The sequence below is a fragment of the Thalia democratica genome, chromosome 8 (genome assembly GCF_965202585.1).
Source record: "Thalia democratica chromosome 8, ktThaDemo2.hap1.1, whole genome shotgun sequence".
NCBI classification, from domain to species: Eukaryota; Metazoa; Chordata; class Thaliacea; order Salpida; family Salpidae; genus Thalia; species Thalia democratica.
The window spans coordinates 20,715,830-20,721,588 of NC_139172.1; positions in this window are offsets into that span (position 1 = coordinate 20,715,830).

Here is a 5,759-nt window from a genome sequence, read left to right on the forward strand (position 1 = left end):
AAGTTTCCTTTCGTGCCTATTCGTTTATTTCTGACACCTTCCCCTTTTAAAAAAGGTGTGTTTGTGAAGTTGTACACTTGACTATATTTTTGTTAATTTTTACAGTATACAATAAAAATACAAAAGTTAAATTTAATCTTCAAGCTTGTTTTACCGCTTAACTTCAAATTAAGTTTTTTTTTATTACAGAAATGTTTAATAAACTTTAAACAGTAATTTTTAATTATTAAAAAAAAATTATTAAAATTTTTGGGTAGTAATATTAGTATTTTACCCCTCGCAGTGAGCTGAAACCGCACAAAACAGAAACTAGAGATTAAAAGTTTATCTATTTAAAATTTTGTAAATAAACAATGTTTGTAAATATGTTGAAAAAAGAAAACAAACATTTAATTGTATTAAAAAAGAAAAAAAAACTTAAAGGATTTTTTTTATAATGGTTGGATTTTGTTATGATGCAAAACACGCACATAAATGATGTTAGCTAGAGTGTAAACGTAAAGCAAAATTGTTAGAACTAAATTAGAAACATTTCAAAACACTTACTTAAAGCATGTTATTTTAAATGAAAAAATACAAATGTTTATTTAAAGAACAAAACCTTTAATTTCTGGTATTCTAACAACTCTGCTTGATGCTCATAAAGACCTTCGAAATCGGTAATACAAAAGTTAACAAACATAAAATGATATCTATATAAACTGTTTGCATCAATTAAGGCTTTAATTTGTAACAACTCGAATCAACTCGTTTCCTCTTTTTTATCCTTTTAACAAAAATGTTCTACCATCCAGAATTTTTTATTATTTTTCCATCTTATATTTAACTATAAACTCTTCACTCCTGAAAACTTCTACACAATTTTTTTATTTTTCTTGTTCTTTTTTTTTATCTTTTTTTATTTTATTTTAGTTAAAACTGAATATGAACTATAAAAAGTTTTTTAATTTTTTTTTTACATAATGTTAAAATATATTTTGATGTTGAGTCCCCATGTTTTTTATCATATGATATGCACATTTTAAAAAAGTTTGGGATCACTTGCTTAAACAAAATATTATAACTTAATATCGTTGTTAAGGAATGTAAAAAAAGTTAGCAAAATTTATACGGTTTTATATTGTGTTATGAATTTATAACCTTCTAAGATAATTAGTTCGTTTTAACTAAACAAAATTTTGTCACGAGTTAAATTATTAAAAACGATAAAGAAAATGAAGCTAAAATATTTTGTTCAAATGAAAGTGTATAAAAAGACTTTTTGGTCATTGAGCCACACCAGGGTTATTTCCAAAATAGGTAAAACTGTCTCTTTGAGACAATTATTTTAGAACTTCTGCCAAGGTGGCGTTCACGATAATAAGTTTTGGAAACCTTTAGCTGCACACTATTTATTTATTTTATCTATTTTTAGCTATAAAATAAAAATGGTCATATTGAATTAATCTTTTCTTTTTAAAATCTAAATATATATTAAGAATACAAACCTATAGGAAATTTGTTTCAGAATAGCTTATCATGAACAAATATATGGTGTTTAATTGATAAACTAATTTTTTGCTTAATTTTATAAAATTAGGCCCATTGACTTGTTATAAATTGTAAAAATAATTGAGATCTATATTCTTATAGAAATTAAACATTTCAAAAGTATTTTTCAAATTGTTATATTTTGTCTGTCTCAACTGTAAACATATATCTATCTATGAGTACAGGTTTAACTTTAACTTAATAAACACTAGAATTATATACTAAAAATAATTGCTAAATTAATTTTATTATAAGAAAAAAATAAATAGAATACAACAACTAGCTTAGAAAATTTCAATTAGTATTTAACATTTAACAGTAGATTATTTACAACTTTAGTTATTTTTCGTTTACTTGCTGTATGGGAATAAATGCAAAAGTTGTTATACTATAACGGATTTATTTTTTATAATCAGTTTAATTGAAAATAGTTTTAAGTATAATTTCATAAGGTGTACAAAACTTAAAGTGTTTTATTTAAATTAACGATAATAAAATAATTTAAAAGCTTTATCATTTCGTTATAAATATATTTATCATTATAACAAAAAGTGCTTGTTGTTAACATAAAGTAATTTTATTAAAGTAGTTTGCTACCTTTTTTTTTTGTTCAGTTGTCAAATTAATATATTTTTTTAGCAATTCTGATAAAGTTCTTGTAAAATTATTTATTTATTTATCTCTATTTAATGCTAATAATCTGAAATAATTTATCTAACATTTTAAGACACTTTACGTTTTTTATTAGAAATAAAAAAGGTATATGTACTGTTATAATTTAGTTAACTTAGTTATAACTTATTTAAAGTTAAATTGAATTTATTCACGTCGTCTTCAATTTTGTATACTATCTTTTAAAATGCATGTTTTAAGTATCTTATTAGAAACAAAATTGTTTATATTTAAAAGCTTTAGAAACAATAAGTATTTAAAAGGTTTTTGACTATTAACTTTCTGTTCACAAAACAAATATTGTTCTTATTTATATGTTTTTACTTATATGATGTAACAACTTTGTTTATACATTATGCCAAACTTTTTAAATTCTGTTTAATTTAAGATTTAGATTAATAACCATATGGTTATTTTATCAAAAAAAGGTTAATTTAATAAAGCATTAATGACCTTTTACACCTGCAAAACAAGTAATTTTAATCTTTCTACATTTAAAATTATAAGTAATGTTCTTAAAATCGTTATAAATCGTCCTGGACAAGACATTAAAAGGTATCCGTGGTGTGCGACTTCGATAACCGAAAGGTTCTTCGTGCACCAGGTCCTAGGACCAAATATTTTGAGCGTCTTTTTTTCGTTCGATAAACTATATATATATATATAATAAGGTGATTATTTAAACTTAATCACTTTCTACAGAACCCACTTGAAGGGCTTTTAAACTTTAAGAATATGCGATTAAAAAAATTCCAGAACATATGTTTCATGAAGACAAAAAAAAAATTCTTTAGCTTGTTCAATTTAAAATAAACGGCACTTTGGTAAACAGAGATGTAAAAGTTATACGAAAAAACAAAAAGAAAAAAGACGTAAATATTGAATATTGTACAGTACAAATATTCGATGCAAAAATTGATCTTCCATTCAAACAAACAAATATAATTCACAAAAACCACAACAAAGTGACCATAAAATACTTTGAAATTTATTGTATTTAAGAGGAGCTTTTTCATATGTCGACAAGACGATTATCGAAACTTAATCAACTTATTTATATATATATATATATATATCTAAAAGTAAAAGTCTAAAAGTATATTAAAATGCAAAGTATGTAAAATATTTATCATAATATAACATTACTACTTCATGAGTAAATTATCAAAAAGTATTTATTTGATAACTAGCCTCATAAGTCACCAAATATCTAGCTATATTAAAAGTATAATAAATGTTAACAATAATATTGTTTATGAGAAAAGAAAGTAAGTTCAGATAGTTACTTTACCGCTTACTTTTTAATAAAAACCTCTCATGGATTATTTAAGTATTGTCGCTAATGGTTGGAAGTCTAATAACAGTTTATAACTATACAATTTATATATAAGCTTTTTGGTATTTAAAAAAAGTTAAAATCTACTGTTAAATGTTCTTCTTTTTGTATGTTTTTTAAACAATTATAAATTTAGAAAAAGATTCACTGTTCTGTGATGACATTTAAAAAACAATAACCTTGTTTGAGGGTTATCATTTAACATTTTCCATAGTTTGTAAAACTAAATTGAGTAAAAAAAACTTAACTTTTATAAATACATAGGACTAAAGCCACTGTAAATAAACGAAAAAGTAACAGATACAGAAAAAGGTGTAAACTACAATAAATTAGAAAAGTTATATTTTGTTTAAGCTTATTTATGTTTTATAAAAGGATATATGATATAGTTATAAAAAAAATCTTTTTTTAAGTAAAAACAATATTCGTACTCCGTAATTTAAGTCTATTCTGTTAGCTTTCAATACTCAAATTCAAAACTAAATATTTCTTTACAAAAAAATTTAAACTAAAAAATAATTTTGTAAATATAGAATATTACAACTGCTCGAATATTTAAAAGAGGAAAAGTTTAAATGGAAATAGCAATTATTGAATTTAAAATAGTATTTGTTTTTTATAATAAATTTTATACTATTTATTTAAAACTCATTACTGAATGTTTATTTACTTTAGAATATACTTTTTTTTAATTTAAATTAAAAAAAACCTTATTTGAATAAAAGTTTTCAAAAAAGGCTAAAATCATTTAAAATATTTGTATTTTTATTTATGGTGCGAAAGCTTTTAATCGGTAGACAGCAATAAAGTTTAATCGAGACATATTTGACAGGAAAAAAAGAGACGATTTTTATTAAAAAAATTACTTTATTTTCGTGGTAAACGATTTCCTCTGTCATTTAAGTATTGAGCTTTAGCTTAAATTACATTTTTTTAGGAAAGCAGTAAAATACTTTAATATGATTTTTTTTAAGGTTTTGTGAGACTTTGTTACAAGCTGTTAAAAAAAATTGATTCGTTAAAAGTTTTAGATTATAACTTTGATAAAGTTTAATTTTCTATTAACATTAATGTTTTTTTTTTTTTTTCAACATTAAGTTTTTTGTTTTTATAAGGTAGTAAATATTTTGTACTTTCTTTAGTTATATAAAATAAAAGTTTTTGTAAAAAATATTACGAACGAACAAAAGAAATTAGCTTCCCCTTGTGACAAGAGAACAGCTGTTTTCAATTTAAAATTCCACTTAATAATTAAAAACCGATTTTTGTTGTCATACCAACTAAGTAAAAGTAACCAAGTTAAATGTTTTTTTAATGTCATTCATTGCTAGTTGTTTCATTTTAGAAATATTATAATTTTAAAATAAAGTTATGAGTAATTAAAGTTTAATCATAAATACTTAAAAGTTAATCGAAGTTAAAAAAACTTAATAGTATTACTTAAAAACAAATTTAGTTTTATATTTGAAGTTATATTATAAAATTATAAATTTTAATTTTAGAACAAAAATTAAGTTTAATTTAGATTACATCAACTACATCTGTATTATCTTATGACGTCACACAAAAGAAAGCATTAGATTTTGTTTCCGGTCTCTGGTTTCTATTTAAGTATTATGCAATTTTTTATTAGTCTTAAAAATTGGAAAACCTAGTATGAGTAACAGCACGTTGCAACTTTTTTGTTAACTAAAGCTAGCTTTTGTTTAGTCATTTAATTTAAAAACTGGTTTAACTTAGTTTTATTCCAAAGTTAAGCTTTAAATTTAATTAAAGTTGTAACTTTAATAAGTTTTCACTAGAAATTGTTATCAATGAACACGGTGAAATATAAACATTTTCTGTTTGGATTTAGAAATATCATCTTCTACGTAAACTATTAACGAAGTTTTTTAAAGTTTAAAACAATTAGTATAAGATTTTTAAAAATTTTGCACTGTCTTTAACATAGGATTATAAAAAGCTAAAAATGTTTGATAAATTAGCTTGTTAACCACAGTAATGTTATGAGCTGACTGTTAATACATATTATTACAAATATCATTACTCAATTAACTAATAATCTCTACATAGAAACAAACTGTAGTGTATAAAACTTTCAAAGTTTATGTTATACATAATAACTTTCCAAGCTAAATGTAAGTAGTAATTAACTGTAAAATTTAAAAGTTACTTTAGTAAAGTCTTAATAAATGCTATAAATAGTAAAAAAAGACAGAAG